A 24,962-nucleotide genomic window follows, 5' to 3' on the forward strand; every position below is an offset into this window, starting at 1 on the left:
ACTTTTTGGCCAGAAAATAAAATATTTCGCAGGACGGAAAAAAATCTGGTCAATGGAATATTTGTATTGACAAGATAGAAATATAGACATATTTTTAGGGCCAATCTATGTTTCCATGATTGTCCCTGAATTGAGACACACATGCAGGGGCAAAAACATCTCAACATCAACAATCTCTGACCAAGCCTTTAGCCTGCATGGCAGAGAGAAAATAAAACGGATGAAAGTCATAAAGTAAAAGGATATTGCAAAATATGACACTATGATGAAAAACATTAAGCATTATAAAATGTCATGCATGTTTGTGTATTAGTACTACTGTACTACTGACTATAGTTTAGGCCAATTATCGTACAGGAGTACAGGATAGAGGGGCATATGGTGTAAGCATGAGAAAACACGAGTCATTTGCATTATTGCAAGCGAGAAGCATAATGTAGTACAGTAATTAGAACATGGCAGTGGACATTTTGAGGCCATGTTGGTTAAAGTGCAAAAGGTGATCACTTTATACGATTCTCAATTAGTCTATCCTCAGGACAACAGTGCTCTCCTTTGTAAAAGGGCAACCCAATTAACGATTACCGAGATGAGTTTTATTACATGTTAATGTGACATTTTCTATGCCGCCCTTCAAGTCAAATTATTGTACCCACTACCCATTTAACCCATTCAAGCCTGACGTCGAAATTTAAAAAAAATGTTTTCTAAATTATGACAATTTTCTGAAAGATTTGAGGCACATTTTAACGATTTTTCAAAAATAGCAGACCTACAAGTTCATAGCGCGGCACTCGGTGCCGCGCTATGAGCTTGTAGATCTGCTATTTTTCAATAGCTAAATTATAACAATGTATGTAACCACCAAAAGGGGTTCCCGCTCAAAATGGGTTAACTACCTAGATGTCAGTGATTAATTAAAGGCTAGGTGAAACACCTGTAGATAGGAGATGGCCCCACGTTCTGAGCGAAGTTCCTGGGTAATTTTTTTTCCCCCGCTATAGCTAGCACAGTCAGTGATGAATTGTGTAGTTATATAAGACAGATTAGAATTAGCAATTCATGAGTTTCAAATGTAGTCTTACACCTGTTGGGGACCAAACAGTTGTTGCAAACAAATCAATTAGTTATACGCCTAATCAGACCGTTCAGACAAATTGTAACACCCGCGTTGGTCCCAAACATCATGGCAGTTGTCGGAATACATTTGAAACTCATGAATAGGTTTGGGTGAATTATAGAGACTTTTACTGCATGAAATCAAGCCCCCAGTATAAGGCTATCCAACGTTGAAGCTGCCACTACCTACTGGCGAAATGTGGAATTGCAGCACTTTCATGGAGGTGGACGGACGTTCATGTGTGAACGTGTGTGTTGGGGGGGGAGCTATCACTCCGTTTCGGTCTCTATCCTTTTATTACTCTATGCATGAAACCCACATTTACACAAAAATATGGGAAAGGATGTCCTCTTCTACCTGCCGTAGCCCTACCTACCAGCTTACTGGCTCACAGTACAGAGCACAGTGCAGTACAGTACAGAGTACAGTAAACTACAGTAGCCTACAGAGCACAGTACAGCTTCTTCTGGTAGCCATCAGTCAAAGAGCAAATGATTGTCTGTCTCAGACATCACTCATACCGGAAGTAGTCCAGACTAGTACGGTAATACATTTGAAATAGAAGATGTAAATTAACTTTCGGATGAAATTGGAACGAGGACCACATTGAATGGCAGGCACGCACGCACGCACGCACGCACGCACGCACGCACGCACGCACGGCACGCACACACACACACACACACACACACACGGTCAAAAACATAACCTCTGTCCCTTCCTTTGGCCTGGTAATCATGAGCGACAAAAGGAAGCAAGGCCTGTTGCACAATGGACTATATGTTTCTGCTTCTTACAGTAGGCTACATGCACTACTTATTGATCATATGGCTTTATATTTAATGAAAGTCCAAGGACAGATTAAACTCTCTCCACTTTGACACCCCACAGGTCCATTAATTTCAAGCTGGGTGCATGTGTCATGTGAGTGTGCACTGTGCGCGTGTGTGTGTGTGTGTGTGCGTGTGCGCATGCGTGTGTTTGTGTGTGTATGTGAGAAGATCACATCAAGATGAACGATTGCAGCTCTGATGTTTCTTTTTCCTCTTTAAGTTGATTTAAATTGCATTTCTATCAGTGGAAGGATTTGTGTTGGAAGCCACCAGAATCCAATGTGAAGGTTATTGGAGCTGGCAGGCCTCTGATTCTCTGTTGTTGTCTTCTTCTGCATGCACGTGCATGTATGCGCGCATGCGTGTGTGTGTGTGTGTGTGTGTGTGTGTGTGTGTGTGTGTGTGTGTGTGTGTGTGTGTGTGTGTGTGTGTGTGTGTGTGTGTGTGTGTGTGTGTGTGTGTGTGTGAGTGTGCGTGCATGCGTGTGTGTGTGTGTGTGTGTGTGTGTGTGTGTGTGTGTGTGTGTGTGTGTGTGAGTGTGCGCGCATGCGTGTGTGTGTGAGTGTGTGTGCGTGTGCGCGTGCATGCGCGTGTCTAGGCACGTAGGGGTGCTGAGGGCTTTCGTTATTTTTTTTTTTGAAGGCCTGTCCAACCCCCATGGCCCTTATCAAGATGAATACTTGATAAATAATAATAATGTTGCTATAAATATAATGAGCTTGGCTGGCGTCAGTCAGTCCCCTTCACGCAGTGGTGGACACGACAGTAACAAAGTACATTTACTTGAGTAGCTGGTCTTCCGTTCCGCACATTTTTTGAGTATCTTACTTTACTTCTTGGGGCGGCGGTGGCTCAGGGGTAGAGTGGCTGGATGGTAACCGCAAGGTTGCCTGTTGGAACCCGGGCTCCCCCAGAGTTAGTGTCGAAGTGTCCTTGAGCAAGACACCGAACCCCAAATTGCTCCTGATGTGCTGGCTAGTGCCTTGCATGGTTTCCGCTGCCATCAGTGTGAATGGGTGAATTATAAATTTACCATTTTTACTTCAGTATTTTTGGATGCTCCACTCACTCCACTGCATTTCAAAGACAAATATTTGACCCCACTCAGTAGAGTACATTTTGAGGAAGAGAAAAGGGTACATTATGAATTAACCACCCGATCTACAAGCTCACAATGTGTTGCATTGTGTGACGCAGTGCCAGTGACATTTGGAGCCACGGGGGATTTTTTATTCCGCAGGGTGAGTATTGATAGCGGTGAGTGAGTGAAAGAATGCCACGACAAGGAATATCCATTTCAGGGTGTTTACTTGGCAGAACGGCAGGTTTACAGCACTCTTCAACAGCTCGGCAATAATAACAGCAGTAAAGGTAGGCTCTCAATAACTCACACAAAACAACACACTGTCACACGTACAGTATATTGGCCGTCAATCTGCGGTCCCCGGCAGGCTGGCACTGACGGAGGAAGGCTCACTCACACATCCATACACTTTGGGATCTGGAAGAGGAAGATAACTAACTCACTATAGGTGCCAGTGGGCTGAACAAAGACACATGGGAACCCGCTGTGCCCGAGAGCCAATATAAGAACACATTATATTGAGTAAAACACACAGACAATACTGTCTGTGTGTTGGAATAAGCTGCCATTTGTTCCTGCGATACAATACAGAATACTACTATATTACCATGGTCTGTGTGTGTATAGGGGAGGGGCTAGGTGTATAGCCTGGGCAGCATTTCATTTCGGGTTTATGATCCGGTCGGGAGCGGATGGTAACTTTCGTCATGTTGTAGTCAATGATTTGTAGTCATCTGGCAGGAAACCACAAAACGGGAATCAGTAGCCTACTGTGAATGGTGGAATTATTCCGTCTTGTGGAACGGTTTCCTGCCTGATGACTACAAAACAAGACCACAACATGACGTGAATTACCATCCGCTCCAGACCGGTTCACACAGCGATTTTGGAACACAGACCAGGCTTTCCTCCGAGGTGGAAAGCCTGGTGACGCGAGGTTAGGTTAGGTGAGGTTTGGCCCTAACCACTGGCCTACAAACAGCCACTTGGCATTTGATCATCGACACTCGAGGCATAGAGAGGAGGGCGCCTGAGGAACATAGGACCATTTAAAATAAACACAATGAATGGACTAAACACACACAGCTCTAAAGCTCAGACACGCCATGCAGTGCATTCAGAGAGGGCTGTCACGAATAAGGAGAGAATATTATTCAGGACGAGGAAGAAGAACTCAGTGACAGTGATGATGGTGGTGGTGCTTCTACGATCAGTAATGATATCAACAACAACACCGCGGCTGCCAGTGTGGAGGTTTAGGATACGGATAATACCACCGTCCGTGACCATTGATATCAGTGAACAGCCAAATGAGGGGCCAATAAGACGTCCAATTCTGAAATCATACCGATCTGAGATGTTTGGGAATTATTTGGATTGGGAACAGATTATCAATGCCTTTGCCGGCAATCACAACAGACGCGTTGTTCTTCTGTGAAAACGTCTAATGGTGAGGGACGGTTTTATTGTATTACCATACGCGCAGTTTAAGTGCAGGCACTGGGAAGACTGGGCACTGCCACTGAACTCTATAAGTGTGTGTCATGATGGCCAGGAAGGCCACATTACCGTGGCATTATTCTGCTTTTAAAACAGCTTTGTTCTTTGTATGTGCAGGCCGCTGCTCTACTAGGGTGGATTCTGTCCTTGTTTTGTATATTGCTGCCATGCGCGTGTATTTAGCACCCAATAAAATATGTGAGCGCTCTGCTCGCTCTCTCTCTCAGACAGTCCCAGCAGAACAATTAAAATAAAGACTTGTTTAAAGATGCGGTTGGTCGTAGTCCCTCTAACTACGTAATGTGCATGATTTTGTTTTACAATGTTGGTTACTTGGTTTACTGATAATCCATATAATGCTCAAGAGATTGTGTTGGATAGGCATGGACTAAGGGCCGATTCATACTCCTATTTTAGAGCCGAATAAAAGTCGGTTCGGCTCTGTAGAGCCTACAATGTGACGTCATTTGAGGTTCGGGGGGGCGGGTACCGTCCTAAAGTCGGCTCTTCGGTGCTACTGAAAGTTTCTGACGAGCCGAAATCATTTCGGCACTACAGCGCCGAAACAGCGGTAAAATAGGAGTATGAATCGGCCCTAAGACTGCAGACAGCCTGCCGCATTAATAGGAAAACCGCAAAAATAAAACATAGGTGTGTTTTTTGGGACTAAAACCCGAAAATAATCGTCCCGCCTGTGGTCAAGCTCCATTCTAGCACCCTCAGTAAAAATTGTCTGGAGCCGCCACTGAACGTACACAAAATGCACAATAGTGTGACCTGCAGACTGACATGGTAATCATACAAATATAGAAAGAAGCAGGGGCTCACAACTCACTTTAAGATGCTCCAAACTTTTATTCAGCGACAGGCAGGCAGACAAAATTAGTATGATACTTTGACAGTGCCTCAATTCCAAATATTGCCAGAATGTAGATCTGGGAAGGCCGAATTCTGTAACTACCGGTAGATCATCAACCGATTTAAGAGTATTCTTTTCACAAGGGGCCCAATGTAAGAATTCCTTTATTAACCCAATCCTTCAATAAAAAGTGAGTTTTGTTAACCCTATAGAACACTAACCACGGGGGATTTTCACCCGGACAATTATATTTTTGTAATTTTCATAATGTTGCTGATGTCTGAGGTGGGGTCTTTCAGTACCTTCCTAATGCTTAGTGACATCATAGAAGCTTAGGTAGATTGTTGGAGGGGATGGCTGACCCAAGATTTTGGGTCACAAGGTGGCGGTAATGCACCAAGAACTGGATGCCAACTGCCAGAAAGAAGAAGAAGAAGAAGAAGCAGCCATTTTGACTCTGACACTGAATGGTGTTCACTGTTCACCAAGCATGGTAGGCCAAAATGTTTGTTGCAGCTAATGCTGCTACTGGCTTTTGGTTGTTTTAGCACTTTAGGCTGTGTCAACAATATTAATGTTTTATTTGACCTTATTCAAATGTATTTATTTGTTTCAGTCTTCAAATGAGTTGACCACAAATTAAGTGCTCTACTGCTGTGTCTATAGAGACGTGGAGATACTGGTAAAAGGCATACATGTGTTCTACATTCTACATGCGTCTGTGTATTTAAATGCAGTTTTAGTTTTGTAATATCACTGTCTTTTCTTGTAGCTGTGCTGCTGTTGATGCCCCCCTTGCCCTCCCATTGATTGTGCTGTAGTATCACTGCTAAACAAAGTAGGTTTTATTGTTTGTTCTTTTAATAATGATTTGAATGCAGTGTTTGCTTATGTTGCACTACCAGGGCTGCCAACTAATGTGTTTTTCCGTTTCCTTAACCCATTTAGGCCTGACGTCAACATTTTAAAAATGTCTTCTAAATTCCAATTAGTACTTTTACTTTTTACTTTACGTATATTTTGGTGCCAATACTTTTGTACTTTTACTCAAGTAATTCTTGAATACCAAACCAGACTATGTATATGATTGGGTACTGATACTTATACAAACTGCGAGTAGTTCCTTCTTTTCTTGGAAATACATTGAACTGCGTATTACAAGATTACAATTAGGCATAAGCAGTGTAATATAAAAATTATTATTATTATTATATATTATTATTATATAAAGTAAAAACAAGCATAGAACGGTGTGAAAACAATACTGTCATCTTATTTAAAACGGTAACAAATGAAAACAAGATTAGCTTGCAAGTTTCTAAATTGCCCCATGCAATGACATCATGGAGTCCATTATTGAAGTCCATTGTAATTGATTCCAAGTAAATGGAGCGCTAAAACCGAAGGCTGTTTTACGGCAGACGGGAAACCCTGGGCTGTTCCGATCATTATCAAAAAAGTTTGATATTTATTTGGCTCGCTATACTGTATGGATACTATACTGTAAGAAGCTTGGGGGCTCTTTTGGGTCAAACAACAGTAGTGTGTTGGTGCTAGAGGCCCATTGGCTCTGTGTCTCTCCATTTGATGATGTTTGGTTGTAGCCCCATTCCTTGTGTTGGGAATTGAAGTCCCCTGTATATATGGCAGGTGCAAATACCAGCAGGAGTGAATGAATTCAAATGATCATGTCTTCTGCAGATCATTTTCCACCAACTTCTTCTAATATCACCTTCTAATACCACCTCTTTCTGACACGTCCTTCTAACACCACCTCCTTCCATGTTGGTGGAAGCTGATCTACAGAAGAGTAAATGTGACCAGATTTGACTGTGGGACTGCCATCGCGCAGCCTCCAACTTTTCACCAGAGGAGAAAAACTGAAATTATTTATTTTGGATCCAAAATGAGTTAATAGCACAGACAGACTCTTCACAAGCATGTCTCAAATAAATGTGCCTGTCTTCTATAAAGGGGGACTTCAATTCCCAATTACAAGGATTGGGGTTACAGCCAAACACCATCAAATGGAGTGACACAGAGCCAATGGGCCTCTAACGCCAACACACTACTGCTGTTTGACCCAAAAGAAGCTTCCACTCTGCACAATGGAACACCCATACGCACCCAGACCTGGCCTTTGCCATGTGTCAGCAATGGAAATGCGTCAGTACCTCAGTCAAGTGCAGTATCTTGCAATTTACAATTTAGGCATTTAGCAGACGCTCTTAATCCAGAGCGACTTACATTAATCAAGAACAAAAAGCATGGCAATACATCACACACATAAAATGTAGTTATCATGAAACATGCGTAAGCTAAGAACGTAACAGTATATATCTATATAATGAAACTATACATATATGGGCCATTCTACCGAATTAGTTCAAATTCAGAGTTGGAAATTGTGTGAAATCTGTATGCTATTTTGGAAAAACTTTGACCATATTCATGTTGCACCAGATCTAAGGGACACATATTTAGTAAAGGTACAGTCAATTATCATATTGTAGTAAAGGTACAGTCAATTATCATATTGTATTTTAATAATGTATTCTCCCCAAATTTGTCACTACCGAAACATAGACAGATGATTGAGAAATCCGTGGTAAGTTCCACGATAGCGGAATCGCGGATTCCTGTGGGGACTAATCAATGATGTCAGATATATAATTATTGTATATTCACAATTATATAATTATATTGTAATGTAGTTGCCTGTAAAATTGCTTTCTCTGGGCAGTATCTGTCGGTCCTTTGCTCTACATGTAAAGTGTCGTGGGGACTGATTGGTATGATACATGATGGGGCGACTGTGGCTCAGGAGGTAGAGCAGGTCGTCCAATGATCCATGGGTCGGCGGTTCCTATCCCGGCTCCTCCTGTCTACATGTCGAAGTGTCCTTGGGCAAGACACTGAACCCCAAATTGCTCCCGATGTGCTGGTTGGTACCTTGCATGGCTTCCGCCGCAATCGGTGTATGAATGGGTGAATGTAATGCACAATCTATGTAAAGCGCCTTGGATAAAGGCGCTATATAAATGCACCATTTACCATTTACCATACAGAAAAGGAGGGGTGGTTATTAAATATATTCCAGAACACTGTACAGACTCACGGTCCAGTAAGGCCTGCCACTAACTCATCGTCCGGGGAGCCACTCCCTGGAGTTTGTCTCCCACTCTGCAGGTCCATGGACTTCTATTATGGACCCCCAGCTGCCTCAAGAGTGTGACCGTGGACCAGGCCTCTTCATGGAGCCAGCAACAGAGTGCCTGCCTGCCTACCTGGAAATGGGCATCAAGTATCCCATGTAAGCTAAGAACCTAACCATTGAAATTTCTATATAATGAAACTATGCATACTGTAGATATTATAGTACTATTGTATGTCTAGTGTCTACGTAAAATTACGTTACATAAATTGAGCCTTTGTGAACGCGAATGAAGACGTGAAAACTCATTGACTGCCACGTCTTTTCAGAGCAAGCCTGCCGGCCTGCAACAGAATGCCTGCCTGCCAGCAACAGAGTGACTGCCCGCCTGGAAATAGTCATCAATTTACAATTTAGGCATTTAGCAGACGCTCTTAATCCAGAGCGATTTACATTAAGCAAGAACAAAAAAGCATGGGAATACATCACATAAAAAAGCATTTATCATGAAACATGCGTACCGTAAGCTAAGAACGTAACAGTGGAATATCTATATAATGAAACTACATATAAACTATACATATATACTATGCTATACATATGTACTATGATGTGCTATGACTACATACAATGCAATTATAGTGCTGTCTACATAACATGCTATAAGTCTGTATCAAATGATATCTAAGTCTACAGAAATGCTATCTAAGGGGGTAGGGTAAGTGCTATGGGCCATGATGGAGTCTGAAAAGGTGGGTTTTCAGACTACGGCGGAAGATTGGGAGTGATGCTGCAGTTCTGACTGCAACGGGAAGTGCATTCCACAGTTTTGGAGCCAGAAGGGAGAAGAGTTTGGGACGTGTGGAGCGTTGTCCTGGCGTTTTTAGTGAGGGTACTTCCAGCTTCCCTGCGTTGGCTGATCTGAGTGCGCGGGAGGGTTTGTAGGGTTCAATCATACTTGCAAGATATGGGGGAGCCATACCTTTGGTTGCTTTGAATGCCAGCATCAAAGTTTTGTATTCTGTGCGGGCAGCGACCGGGAGCCAGTGGAGGGAGCGGAGCAGGGGGGAGACATGTGAGAATTTTGGCTGGTTGAAGACCAAGCGAGCTGCGGCATTTTGGATCAGTTGGAGAGGCTTAAGTGCACATGCCGGTAGGCCAGTAAGGAGGGAGTTACAATAGTCGAGTTTTGACAAGATTCCTGGGTGAGGAACGGTCAAATTCGTCGTATGTTAACTTATAAGTGTGAACCTACAGGATCGAGTGACGGCTGTGATGTGAGTTTTGAACGAGAGCTGACTGTCCAGGACAACACCAAGGTTCCTGGCTATTGGGACAGACATTACCAGGGCGTTGTCTATGGAAATAGTTAACTCCCGCATAGGGCAGGACTTAGCTATCAAGTATCATATGTAAGCTAAGAACCTAACAGTTGGAATTTCTATCTGTATGTCTAGAGTCACACAGATGATACCTGAGGAAAGGGGCTTGTCATTTGTGTGCAGGGCAAGACCAGCACACTGGAAAGACCCGTGGACAAGTTATGCCTCATCTGTGAGACGGAAACTTACGTTTAATGTTTTCATGAAAACGTTTATTTATTGTCTCTCCATTTGATGTTTAGCTGTAACCCTAATCCTTGTGTTGGGAATGATAGTCCCTTGTATAGATAGCACGTGCAGGTAAAAGCGGTAGTGAGTGAATTCACATTTTCGTGTGTCTTCTGCAGATCAGCTTCCACCACCTCCTCTACCATTTCCTTCTAACACCACCTCCTTCTAACACCTCCTCCTAACACCACCTCCTAACACCACCTCCTTCCATTATGTGGTGGAAGCTGATCTGCAGAAGACATGTGAAATTTAGAAAATATATGTAAAGAAAATGAAAAGAAAGACATGTATGGTTAACATTGAACGTGTCTGTTTTACTACATAAGTCTCAAATAAACTTTATCATCATATTCCCCGCCCCCTCCCTTTTCTCCTCTCCTCCTCCCCCACCCCCCTTCTTCATGGAGGCCTCTTCATGGAGCCAGCAACAGAGTGCCTGCCTGCCTGCCTGGAAATAGTCATCAAGTATCATACCGGTATGGAAGCTAAGAACCTAACCGTTAAATGTTCTATATAATGAAACTATGCATAGGTACTATAGTGCTACTGTATGTCTAGAGTCACACAGATGATACGTGAGGAAAGGGGCTGGTCATTTGTGTGCAGGCCAAGACCAGCACACTGGAAAGACCTGTGGACAAGTTATGCCTCATCTGTGAGACGAAAACATTTAATGTTTTCATGAAAAAGTTTATTTATTGGATCAGTGTCTCTCCATTTGATGTTTAGCTGTAACCCTAATCCTTGTGTTGGAAATGATAGTCCCTTGTATAGATAGCACGTGCAGGTAAACATTTCCGTGTGTCTTCTGCAGATCAGCTTCCACCACCTCCTCTACCATTTCCTTCTAACACCACCTCCTTCTAACACCACCTCCTAACACCACCTCCTCCCATTATGTGGTGGAAGCTGATCTGCAGAAGACATGTGACATTTAGAAAATATATGTAAAAAAATTAAAAAGACATGTATGGTTAACATTGAACGTGTCTGTTTTACTACATAAGTGTCAAATAAACTTTATCATCAAAACATTTTGTTATGGTATATCAACGTCAGATAATATATATGTATTGTATTCACAATTATATAATTATATTGTAATGTATTTGCCTGTAAAATTGCTTTCTCTGGCTAGTATCTCTGTCGGTCCTTTGCTCTACATGTAAAGTGTCTTGGGGACTGATCGGTATGATGCAGAAAGTGCGGTTGTTAACACTGTACAGACTCACGTTCCAGTAAGGCCTGCCACTAACTCATCGTCCGGGGAGCCACTCCCCAGAGTTCTTTTTATGTATGCCACTCTGCAGGTCCAAGGACTTCTACTATGGACCCCCAGCTGCCTCAAGAGTGTGAACGTGGACCAGGCCTCTTCATGGAGCCAGCCTGCCTGCCTGCCTGGAAATAGTCATCCAGTATCATATGTAAGCTAAGAACCTCTGTGAACATCTATGAGACTGAAACTAACGTTTAATGTTTTTATGAAAAAGTTTATTTATTGGATCAGTGTCTCTCCATTTGAAGTTTAGCTGTAACCCTAATCCTTGTGTTGGGAATGATAGTCCCTTGTATAGATAGCACGTGCAGGTAAAAGCGGTAGTGTCTTCTGCCGATCAGCTTCCACCATCTCCTCTACCATTTCCTTCTAACACCACCTCCTAATACCACCTCCTTCTAACACCACCTCCTTCCATTATGTGGTGGAAGCTGATCTGCGTGTGAAATTTAGAAAATATATGTATAAATATTAAAAGAAAGACATGTACAGGGTATGGTTAACGACAAACGTGTCTGCTTCACTACATAAGTGTCAAATAAACTTTACCATGACAACCTTTTGTTATGGTATATCAATGATGTCAGATAATATATAATTGTATTCACAACTATATCATTATGTATTTGCCTGTAAGATTGCTTGCTCTGGGTAGTATCTCTGTCAGACCTTTGCTCTATATACAGTTTTTATTTCTCCCCCTCCCTTTTCTCCTCTCCTCCCCCCTTGGTTGTGTGGGTTCATTTCCAATCAGTGCGATTGTTATTAACACTTGTATTGTATGTATTTTTGTATGGATAGTTTTATCATTTTTAAGAGCCTGCTCAGAGTCTACAGATGTAAACTAGCTTTTGGCTAACTCTGGCCCATTTACATGGATGTGAAAACTGACATGTTGATTAATGAGCATTGTCCCTGTCAAATAAATAAACATTGTACAGAATCACTGTACAGTAAGGCCTGCCACTAACTCATCATCCGGGGAGCCACTCCCCGGTGTTTATTTTTGTCTCACACTCTGCAGTTCCATGGACTTGTATTATGCACCCCCAGCTGCCTATCAAGAGTGTGACCGTGGACCAGGCTTCTTCACAGAGCCTTCACTGAGCCTATCAAGAGTGTGACTGTGGACCAGGCCTCCTCACAGAGCATGACCATGGAATGCTACCATATCATAGTACACCACAACACTGTATTTTATCTTAACATTATTATACCACTTCATATGATCTGACATCATTGTGGCATTACTGAGGTGCTGATATATTTCCATTGCTGACCCGTGGCAAAGGCCAGGTCTGGGTTGGTATGGGTGTTCCATCGTGCAGAGAAGAAGCTTGGGGGCTCTTTTGGGTCAAACAGTAATGTGTTGGTGCTAGAGGCCCATTGGCTCTCTTCATTTGATGATGTTTGGCTGTAACCCCAAACCTTGTGTTGGGAATTGAAGTCCCCTGTATATATGGCAGGTGCAAGTATATCAGCAGATCAGCTTCCACCAACTTCTAATACCACCTTCTTCTAACACCACCTCCTTCTAACACGTCCTTCTAACACCACCACCATGTTGGTGGAAGCTGATCTGCAGAAGATATATGACTATGTGAATTCACTCACTCCCACTGGTACCAACCCAGACCTGGCCTTTGCCGTGTGTCAGCAATGGAAAAGCATCAGTACCTCAGTCATGCCACTTGAACTGATACACGCTGATGGGTGAAAAAGTGCAGTATCTCGTTGACTTGTTTTGGAAGAGATGGGTGAGTACCTCTCTCTGCTTCAAGTGCCACAAAAGTGGACTCGGATAAAGAAGCCCCGTTTGTGTTGTCCCCATCCTGTTATGCATAACAAATATTTCAGGGCCTTATGATATTGATGTCGCCAGATTAACCCCCTGGTCTCTGTCCCTATTATATTTAATTGTAAAACTGTGGAATAATGTGATTCAGTCATGGAATAACCCTATGTCAAGCCTGGATCTGTAACAACTTTTCACTGAGAATCCATTTATATAAATTCCCCTAAACTTTATAATTCGTTGTGGTCTAAATTCCTGCGTCTTCCAATTACTTTTTAAGGGTCTTTTACCAAGGTGTTTTATCCATTGCCTGGATTGTGTACAAAGGGTTTTTCTAGGATTGGCTAAGGTGACTGACTAAAGGATTTTATTTGAAGGGTATTTCACTAATTTGTGAAAGGTAATGTATACAGATTCATTTGGTTCCATTCAAAGTTCTCTCAAAGGTTTATCCATTGTGCTATCTTAAATTGACAGGGCACTATATTTGACAACTAGGCCTAAGGTTTTTGAAAATGTTTCTTACTGTCTTAAACTGACAGTCCTATATTTCTATAACTATTAGGATCATTTCTTTGGGGTTTTTCCATTACATTTTTCTGGTGGTCTGGACATATTTTAATTTAAGGTCCTGGTTCAGACTTGCATTATTCACTTATAAATATAAAATAAAAACATTCTCATCATAATGGTAAAATTAGAACCATCACCGTCTCCATTTGATGTTTTGCTCTAACCTTCTTCACAGAGCCTATCAAGAGTGTGACTATGGACTCTGCCTCCTCACAGCCCAACTATGCACTGCTACCATATTATATTACACCACTACACAGCATGACCATGGACTGCTACCATGTTATTACACCAATACACTGTATTTTATCTTAACATTCATATTCCACTATATATTATCTGACATTGTTATACTATATATTACTATTAAGTTTGTTATTTCTATTGTTACTACTTGTATTTGCCTGTATTTCGTCTGTCTCCATTTTTCTCTCCCCCAACATGGTCGAGGCAGATGGCCACCCACCCTAGAGTCGGGTTCTGCTTGACGTTTCTTCACAAATCTCGGCCACTTGCTCACTCGCACTCGGTCATTCCAGCATGGTGGTGTTATGGTGAAATTGGTGACCTGCTGAAATATGTGACCATCTATCTTGTGGACTTCACACAACTTTATGGAGATCTTTAAATATAAGGCCTAAATACCACTAGGTTGAACTCTGCTAATATATTCACCGTAACAATTTACATTCAGACACTGAATGTAAATGTAAACACGATTATCACATATTTCAGCAGGTTACCAATTTCATCGTAACACCACCATGCTGGGGTATTGGAATTTGGCTACAGGTGTTTTTTTTTATGTGGACTATTGTGTGAGAGGATTGGACTATGTTCAAAAGGACATTTGAGGTTTTTGTGGTATGGGATACACCATGTATTAGATGAGTGAGGGTGTGCATATAGGCACCTGAGCTCCAGGTCACCGGAATATGTACCGTCATTTCCCTTGCTGAACACTCTGTAAATGTTGCCTTACATTTTACCTTTCGTGTCTGACTCATGCCCCCCCCCCCCCCCCCCCCCCCAATAAAGTTGTTTTTTTATATTTGTTGCTTCCTCTTGCCTCTCGTAAAGCATCTTTGGGTACTCAGAAAGGCGTTATATAAGTGTGAGATATTGTTGCGACCATAGGTCGCATTTACTATGAAAACCTGCATCTCGCGTCCATCCATCCGTTAGTCACCCACGCCTCCATACTGTGTACGGTCGAATTGCGTTGCTGAATCGATTATCGACATGTTATGTTAATTTGGCATGGATATCACGGATGCATGTTTGGTCCAACGTACTAACATTCACACCCTACCAAAACCTCTGGCTCAAGTTAGGGTAAAGCAAATATCACATCAATATCAATACGACGGTCAAAGGGACGGTGCCCTCAGTACCCCTCATACCTGTCAAACTACTTCTCCACAGCGGGTGACAGCCACAGCCACAACACCAGAGAGAGAGACCATGATCTGGTACCACCCTAGAACAAACATGGGAAAGTTGTAATTCTACCGCTCTCCCTCTAAAATGTGGAATTGGTTTGATTGATTGATTGATAATTATTATTTTTTTTCATAAACTACAGCGTCCCAAATGTGGAATGGATCTATACCAGCATGAGGATTTCTCACCTAAAAATGTTGAACAACAACGACAAGGATGTTAGGGAGCTGGCTCGATCCTCCCTGTTCTTGGACCTAAGGAGGCGTAAGGTACCACTGGCCAGGGAGTTAGAGCCATACTTTCTTGGCTTCCGGAGGAAACCCAGCGGGAAACTGGACACCCGTTCCCCTGGCTTTGGGGTTTGGTCGGACTGGCCAGACCTAAAATACATCTGTGTCCGCACTGGAGTGTCCCTGGAGTGGGTGCGGTCTAACTCAGAGACTGTGAGGGTCTCAGAGGACATTATAACTGACCCCCTCACCCAGGTCACCTATGCTGGACACAGTCACCTGCTAACAGCTACAGGTGCCAGACGAGTCCTCATGGATGTACACCAACACCACCAACAACAACAACACGTACTGGACTGGACTAAAACTCCAAGGGAAACTTGCATGTCTTCCCTATGCTGATCACTCTAGGCTATCACATGCATTCATTAAGAACACTGAACTCAATGAGGACATTATCACATTCACAGTTGTTAAAGCCAGACTACAAGTCTTTCCCACCAGACTCAATCTCTCCATCTGGTTCCCTACCACTCGGTCCCTCATTGTTTGCACCACGCCACAGAACAGATCACTGAAACACTGTCACACATCTTGAACGGCTGTTATGCATACAAAGGAATGTACATAGCACGCCTTGATAGAATAGTGGAACTCATAGCAAAGGACATATCAAAATATCATGCATCTTCAGTGTCAGTGAGAATGTACAAACATTCCAGGGTCATTTCATCCATGCTCCAACTCTGTGATAACCCAGATACACCAGATATTGTTGTGGTTGATGAAGTGTCCAGAGAAGTGTCTGTATTAGAGATAGCCTGCACCTTTGACCATAGCCTAGAGGAAGCCTTTATGACCACGGTCATAAAATACCTTCTACATAACATCTCAGAGCTGGGCTATAGGTGCAGACTATTTGTCTTTATATTTGGCAGCCTAGGGCATACGCACAGACTGGTTGTTAGAGGGTTCCAACAACTTGGGATGCCCAAAGTATTGTGGTGTCCCTGGTATAATTGGCAGCCGTCATATATGACGGAGACTCTGTCTGTCTGTCTGTCTGTCTGTCTGTCTGTCTGTCTGTCTGTCTGTCTGTCTGTCTGTCTGTCTGTCTGTCTGTCTGTCTGTCCGTCCGTCCGTCCGTCCGTCCGTCCGTCCGTCCGTCCGTCCGTCCGTCCGTCCGTCCGTCCGTCCGTCCGTCCGTCCGTCCGTCCGTCCGTCCGTCCGTCCGTCCGTCCGTCCGTCCGTCCGTCCGTCCGTCCGTCCGTCCGTCCGTCCGTCCGTCCGTCCGTCCGTCCGACCGACCGACCGACCGACCGACCGTCCGTCCGACCGACCGACCGACCGACCGACCGACCGACATTCGTCTACTAAGAGGGGAAGGAGAAAAAAGAGGAGAAAGGGAGAAAGCAGGAGAAAAATAATGTGGAAAGGATGAAAAACGTGACAGGCCAGTGTTTTTATGCATCTCACAAGTGTACTTTATACACGGTAGATTCATGAAAATTGTGACTTTGTCAATTTTAGGTATGCTTGGTGAGGATCCAAAAGTCAAGGCTGGTCGTGGGTTTGATTTCCACCTACGCCTTGGAAAAAAAAATGCAATGAATAAATAAAAACATCCTTATTGTTTTAACCATCTAAATGGACCAAATGGACCTTCACCTAACCAATTTGTACTATTGTTGAGGGGTGCTATTCCCACCTATGTCCAGCTTTTAGGGTCTAGGTAAACACAACCATTGAAGACAAAAGTGAGGACGCAAATTGTGATTGGCCAGAATGAGATGATGTATTATAATAAGAGCGCCCCTCACTTCACACGGGTGTGATTTTATATTGTATGTAGGTGTAGAAAACCCCACCACTCTTTAGCTGAGAGTGGTGGTGTGAGTCTGTGAGAGCAGATTACCTTGTTTGGTGGTGGGTGCTGCTACCAGAATGTCCTTTTTAGTATTTGATTTGTTCATGTTTAAGTTTGTTTATAGTTTGAATTGTTAAATTAGTTTGTACCTTCGTTTTGCTTATAAATCTGATTATGCCTTTGGATTATGGCCCCAGCTGTACTACACCTCCCAGCCTCCGGCCCCCCAGCAGTATACCTCACCCCAGCCGGTCTCCTCCTCCTATGCCTCGCCCTAGCAGCCGGCCTCCTACGCCTCCCAGCAGCGGGCCTCCTACGCCTCCCAGCAGCCGGCCTCCTACGCCTCCCAGCAGCCGGCCTCCTACGCCTCCCAGCAGCCGGCCTCCTACGGTTCGCTTCAGCAGCCGGCCTCCTACGCTTCGCTTCCGCAGCCGCCGGCCTCCTCCTGTGCCTCCCAGTCTCCTCCTCCTACACCTCGCCCCAGCAGCTGGCCTCCTCCCAGACAACAGCCCATCAGCCTCCAGTCCAGCGCTACCCGGCCCAGCCCCCAGCCCGACTTAAAGCCAAGTCGTACCAGCATCCTCCGTCACCTCTCTACCCAGCGGTTAGTCTCCAGGCATTCCCATGCCTCCACTCCAAGTGACCCCTATGCCTCCCCTCCAAGTAGTGCCTGCTCAACCAGAGCCCTGTCCAGCACCAGCTTCTTTCCAGGCTCGCTGCAGCACATCCAGCTACACCCAGCACCTCCTCTGCAGCAGCTGTGGTCCTTAACTCCCCTCCAACACCGGTTCCCTGACTGGATCCAACCCCCTGGTCGGCCCCCAGACCTTCATCCGAGGTGGCTCTGCTACCAGACCAGGGTTGTGAGCTCTCATGGGGCAGCTAAGGATAGACGTTGCCATCCCTAGGTATATCGACCTGGGACAGTGGCAATGGTTTTGTTTGTTTTCTGTGTCTTGAGCAAATACAGTAGATATTTGATGGGGCGGCTGTAGAAAACCCCACCACTCTTACACCACTCTTTAGCTGAGAGTGGTGGTGTGAGTCTGTGAGAGCCGATTGCCTTGTTTGCCTTGTTTGGTGGTGGGTGGAGCTAATACTAATTTGGCACACCTGGGGCTATACAAGCCACACAAACATTTGCTTTTCTCACTGGAGAGGTGCTGGGGGACACCACAGCTATCCTGTGTTTGATGTTGATGCATTATTCGTAAGTTTGCTCCTTGTTTACCAGAATGTCCTTTTTTAGTATTTGATTTGTTCATGTTTAAGTTGTATAGTTTGAATTGTTAGTTTGTACCTTCGTTTTGCTTATAAGTCTGATTATGCCTTTGGCTTTTTTGTACTACTGATTGTTACCCGTTTCCTTTCTTGTCAGTTAAAATCATCATTCATCATCATTTCCATCTTGTCCATCACCTAACCCTAACCCTAACCCTCATCATCACTTCAAGCCGGTCTGGTCCTGGTGCTCTAATAGGCACACCTGCAAACTTCCTTCATTACATCAAGATATTTTTCAGTAGGCCTACATTGTGAAACTTTGACAGATGCCTGTTAATTATTTTTGTGCCGGACCCACCGCTAGGGGTAGCCGCAATTTGCAACTCTAGATTTTTTTATAATGGGATGAATCTAGAGTTGCAATACCCTCCATTGACTCCCCACTCATCATTTTGCGTTTGCGATCTGCTTGTCTTAAACAACGTTAAACTCACCAACATTGCAGCTGTAGTCCAAGCTTGAATTATTCTCTTTCAATCTGCAAAACTTGTTTTTCATAAAAATCCCCCGTAGACATGTTATGAGCTACTTTCTGTCAAGAAGAAGAAATGTTGGAGTTTGGAAGCGCTCGTTTGTATTAAGGGGTCACGCTGCTGCCTCCTGCATTATGTGCAAATGCGAAACAGATGCATACAGGGACGTTCAGTGACTTACGACGAGCGCTTCCAAACTCCAGCACTTAGAAAAATAATCACTTGCACAGAATTTCTTGACAGAAAGTAGCTCATAACATGTCTACGGGGGATTTTTATGAAAAACAAGCTTTGCAGATTGAAAGAGAATAATTCAAGCTTGGACTACAGCTGCAATGTTGGTGAGTTTAACGTCGTTTAAGACAAGCAGATCGCAAACGCAAAATGATGAGTGGGGAGTCAATGGAGGGTATTGCAACTCTAGATTCATCCCATTATAAAAAAATCTAGAGTTGCAAATTGCGGCTACGCTAGGGGAAGCTAGCCTAGGTACCAGTGGCTCAGTGTGTTAGGAGGCTGGCCACATGATCGGGAGATGGTGGGTTCAAACCCCACTCAAGTCTTTACTTTCAGCCTTTAGCTACTATCCCCCTGTACTGTGGAACAGCCTGCCGAGGGATGTACGGTTCTCTAAATCTGTGGACATTTTTAAACTAAATCTTAAGACACACCTCTTTAGTATTGCTTTTACGTCACGCTTTTTCGTCACGCTTTTCAAACCCCACTCAAGTCTTTACTTTCAGCCTTTAGCTACTATCCCCCTGTGCTGTGGAACAGCCTGCCAAGGGATGTACGGTTCTCTGAATCTGTGGACATTTTTAAACTAAATCTTAAGACACACCTCTTTAGTATTGCTTTTACGTCACGCTTTTTCTTTACGCTTTCCCCCACACACCCCTATACAGTTTTTTTCAGGCTGCTGCCCTCGGGGAAGAGGTACCAGAGTATCAAAGCCAACACAAGCAGACTGAAGAACAGTTTTCTCCCCCAGGCAGTAAGACTGCTTAACAAGCCTAAATGAACATTGAACATTATCATGCTATTGCGGCCTTGTATACTGATCTGAGTTCTTTTAAATTTTTTAAAACTTTTAGACTTAGTATCGTTATTTATTTACTGTTTTACTTATGTGTATTATGATGACCATGGTCACTCTGAGACCATGGTCTCGGAGGGATTTTCGTAATTTTTTTCAAATCCTCAGAAATGATGAAAAACAGCGTGCTATATATAGTATGCCGTCCGAGACCATGGGCCATCAAAAATGATGAAAAACGAGGATTTGAAAAAATGACGAAAATCACTCCAAGACCATGGGCTATAGTCCATTGTCTCTAGTGATTTTCGTCTTTTTTTTTAAATCCTCAAAAATGATGAAAAACGGCGTGCTATAGTATGCCGTCTGAGATGGGCTATAGCCCATGGTCAAATATGATGAAAAACGAGGATTTGAAAAAAAGACGGAAATCACTCCGAGACCATGGGCTATAGTCCATTGTCTCGAGTGATTTTCGCCTTTTTTCTTTTCAAATCCTCAAAAATGATAAAGCGTTGTGCTATAGTATGCCGTCTGAGATGGGCTACAGCCCATGGTCAAAAATGATGAAAAACTAGGATTTGAAAAAGAGACAAATCACTCCGAGACCATGGGCTATAGTCCATTGTCTCGAGTGATTTTCGTCTTTTTTTCAAATCCTCAAAAATGATGAAAAACGACGTGCTATAGTATGCCGTCTGAGATGGGCTATAGCCCATGGTCAAAAATGATGAAAAACTATTTCGCCTTATTTTTCAAATCCTCAAAAATGATGAAAAACGGCATGCTATATATAGTATGCCGTCTGAGATGGGCTACAGCCCATGGTCAAAAATGAAGAACGAGGATTTGAGAAAAAGACGAAAATCACTCCGAGACCATGGGCTATAGTCCATTGTCTCGAGTGATTTTCGTCTTTTTTTCAAATCCTCAAAAATGATGAAATACGATGTGCTATAGTATGCCGTCTGAGATGGGCTACAGCCCATGGTCAAAAATGATGAAAAACGAGGATTTGAAAAAAAGACGAAAATCACTCCGAAACCATGGGCTATAGTCCATTGTCTCGAGTGATTTTCGTCATTTTTTCAAATCCTCAGAAATGATGAAAAACGGCATACCACCAGCTCCTTTCCAGGCTCCTACCACGCCTCCCCTGAGTACCCTCTTAGTGGTGCCTCCAGAGACCTCCCCAGACAGAGCGCACCCTGCACCACCCCATCGCTGCTGCACGTCCAGACGCACCCAGTGCCATCCCCATCTCTGCAGCACATCCATGCACACCCAGCACCTCCTCTGCAGCAGTCGTGGTCCTTAACTCCCCACCAACACCGGTTCCCTGACTGGACCCATCCCCCTGGTAGGCCCCCAGACCTTCATCCGAGGTGGCTCTGCCACCAGACCTGGGTTGTGAGCTCTCATGGGGCGGCTAAGGATAGACATTGCCAGTATAGCCAGCCCCAAATCGACATGGGGCAGTGGCAATTTGTTTTTGGTTTATTTTCTGTGTCTTGTTATCAAATACAATAGATATTTGATGGAGCGGCTGTAGAAAGCAGGTTAGTAGAGGTGTGAGTCTGTGAGAGCAGATTGACTTGTTTGCCTTGTTTGGTGGTGGGTGGAGCTAATACTAATGTGGCACACCTGGGGCTATATAAGCCTAGTAGGAGCCACACAAACATTTGCTTTTCTCACTGGAGAGGTGCTGGGGGACACCACAGCTATCCTGTGTTTGATGTTGATGCATTATTTGTAAGTTTACTCCTTGTTTACCAGAACGTCCTTTTTAGTATTTGATTTGTTTAAGTTTGTTTATAGTTTGAATTGTTATGCCTAAATTAGTTTCTACCTTTGTTTGGCTTATAAGTCTGATTATGCCTTTGTTTTTGTTTTTTTGCACTATACTGATTGTTACCCATTTCCTTTCTTGTCAGTTAAAATTATCATTCATCATCACTTCCATCTTGTCCATCATCATTCTCACCATGTTCAAATCACCTGTATAAACTACATGAATAAACTGCTGTGAAACTTCAAGCCAGTCTGGTCCTGGTGCTCTAATAGGCACACTAGTGTAGATATTTTTCAGTAGGCATACATTGTCAAGGATTTTCCGAAACCATAGCATGTCGTTTTTTCATGATTTTCTAATTTTTTGAAATCCTCCATCATGAAAAGACTATAGTCTGTTTTCCGAAACCATAGTTTTTTCATGAATTTAATTCTTTTTTAAAATCCTCCCAAATCATGAAAAACTATGGACTATAGTCTGTCTTCCGGAACCATGAACTATAGCACTCGTTTTTTCATGATTTTCAATTTTTTTGAAATCCTCAAATCATGAAAAACGATGGACTATAGTCTGTCTTCCAAAACCATGAACTATAGCATGTCGTTTTTTCATGATTTTCAATTTTTTTGAAATCCTCAAATCATGAAAAACGACAGACTATAGTCTGTCTTCCGAAACCATGAACTATAGCATGTCGTTTTTTTCATGATTTTCAATTTTTTTTAAAATCCTCCCAAATCATGAAAAACGACAGACTATAGTCTGTCTTCCGAAACCATGAACTATAGCATGTCGTTTTTTTCATGATTTTCAATTTTTTTGAAATCCTCCAAAATCATGAAAAACGATAGACTATAGTCTGTCTTCCGAAACCATGAACTATAGCATGTCGTTTTTTCACGATTTGAGAAGAAGAAAACAAACAGCAGGCTTGATAATTGTAATGCTCTCCCAAACAAACTATTGTTTTTTTTGCACTACTGATTGTTACCCGTTTTCTTTCTTGTCAGTTAAAATCATCATTCATCATCACTTCCATCTTGTCCATCACCTAACCCTAACCCTAACCCTAACCCCAACCCTAGTTGTCTGGTACCAGATTGGTTACCAGATGGTACCAGAACAAAACAAACAAAAAAGCAATGTGGATTGTCTGGAACCAGTGGGTCAGTGTGTTAGAACGCTGCCACATGATTGGGAGATGGTGAGTTCAAACCCCAATCAAGTCTTTACTTTCAAGACCGATTTCAGAAGAAGAAAACCAACAAAAAAGCAGTGTGAATTGTCTGGACCCAGTGGGTCAGTGTGTAAGGACGCTGCCACATGATCGGGAGATGGTGAGTTCAAACCCCACTCAAGTCTTTACTTTCAAGACCGATTTGAGAAGAAGAAAACAAACAGCAGGCTTGATTATTGTAATGCTCTCGTGTCTGGCTTACCAAAAATAACTATTGTTTTTTTGCACTACTGATTGTTACCCGTTTTCTTTCTTGTCAGTTAAAATCATCATTCATCATCACTTCCATCTTGTCCATCACCTAACCCTAACCCTAACCCTAACCCTAACCCCAACCCTAGTTGTCTTGTACCAGATTGGTTACCAGATGGTACCAGAACAAAACAAACAAAAAAGCAATGTGGATTGTCTGGAACCAGTGGGTCAGTGTGTTAGGATGCTGCCACATGATCGGGAGATGGTGAGTTCAAACCCCACTCAAGTCTTTACTTTCAAGACCGATTTCAGAAGAAGAAAACAAACAAAAAAGCTGTGTGAATTGTCTGAACCCAGTGGGACAGTGTGTTAGAACGCTGCCACATGATCGGGAGATGGTGAGTTCAAACCCCACTCAAGTCTTTACTTTCAAGACCGATTTCAGAAGAAGAAAATCAACAAAAAAGCAGTGTGAATTGTCTGGACCCGGTGGCTCAGTGTGTTAGGACGCTGCCACATGATCGGGAGATAGTGAGTTCAAACCCCACTCAAGTTCAAACCAAAAAATAAAGGTCCAGTGTGCAATCCCACCCCAGTCTTTACTGTGACACTTTGCTTTCCACACTGACAGCAAGTAGCACAGAAAAGCTGTGTTGTAGTAACCAGCAGTTAGCTCAGTGTGATGAGAGGCTGTCCTTGGGAGCCACAGGTCCAGGGTTCAAATCCCACATTAGTCATAACTGTGACACTTTGCTTTGCACACTGATTTCCAGAAGGACAACTTTAAAGCAGCCCAGAAATCCACCATGATTGTGTGCTGGTAAGTGGCCCAACGGATAAGTCAGATGATATCCGTAGTATACCTAGTAGAAGTGTGCCGGTTCAAACCCGACATACTCCTAGTAGGCGGTGATGGTTCAAATCACCGACACCTAGAGTAGGAGTGGCCCAGTGGATAAATCAGATGATATCCGTAGAATACCTAGTAGAAGTATGCCGGCCGACATACTCCTAGTAGGATGGTGCTAGTTCAAATCACCAACACCTACAGTAGGTAGGAGTGTGTGCAGTTAAGTGGCCTGGTGGATAGATCAGATAATATCTGTAGAATACCTAGTGGGATGGTGCTGGTTCAAATCACCATCACCTAGAGTAGGTAGGACCGTGTGCCATTAATTGGCCCGGTGGATAAATCAGAAAATAATCCGTAGGATGGTGCTGGTTCAAATCGCCATCACCTAGAGTAGGTAGGGGGTCAGGTAAGAGTATGTAGGGGCAGAGTAGGTTGAGATGTAGATAGGGGGAGAGTAGGCGAGGGTTGGTCAGTTAGGGGGGGGGTCAGGTAGGGGGGTCAGGTAGGGGGGAGAGTAGGCGAGGGGGGAGGCCAGGCAGGGGGAGAGTAGGCGAGGGGGGAGGCCAGGCAGGGTCAGAGTAGGCGAGGGGGGAGGCCAGGCAGGGGGAGAGTAGGCGAGGGGGGAGGCCAGGCAGGGGGAGAGTAGGAGAGGGGGGAGTCCAGGCAGGGGGAGAGTAGGCGAGGGGGGAGGCCAGGCAGGGGCAGAGTAGGCGAGGGGGGAGGCCAGGCAGAGGGAGAGTAGGCG

At 43.7% G+C, this 24,962-nt stretch overlaps 2 long non-coding RNA genes across 3 annotated transcripts; both read left to right on the forward strand.

The window, feature by feature from the left end:
• The first annotated feature begins 5,835 nt into the window (after window positions 1–5,835).
• On the forward strand, window positions 5,836–14,124 carry LOC306939259. 2 transcript variants are annotated; one of them, XR_013791863.1, is made up of 6 exons: window positions 5,836–5,889; window positions 6,169–6,234; window positions 8,586–8,709; window positions 10,571–10,639; window positions 11,446–11,587; window positions 12,464–14,124. It is a non-coding gene; the product is annotated as an uncharacterized lncRNA (long non-coding RNA). The 2 variants fall into 2 exon arrangements; XR_013791864.1 differs by lacking the exon at window positions 5,836–5,889 and adding an exon at window positions 6,012–6,078.
• A 4,384-nt stretch (window positions 14,125–18,508) lies between these two features.
• Window positions 18,509–22,177, forward strand: LOC306939150. Its single transcript, XR_013791842.1, has 3 exons — window positions 18,509–18,557; window positions 20,010–20,098; window positions 21,241–22,177. It is a non-coding gene; the product is annotated as an uncharacterized lncRNA (long non-coding RNA).
• The last annotated feature ends 2,785 nt before the right edge of the window (window positions 22,178–24,962 follow it).

Source organism: Electrona antarctica (assembly GCF_951216825.1).
Source record: "Electrona antarctica genome assembly, chromosome: 16".
NCBI lineage: Eukaryota > Metazoa > Chordata > Actinopteri > Myctophiformes > Myctophidae > Electrona > Electrona antarctica.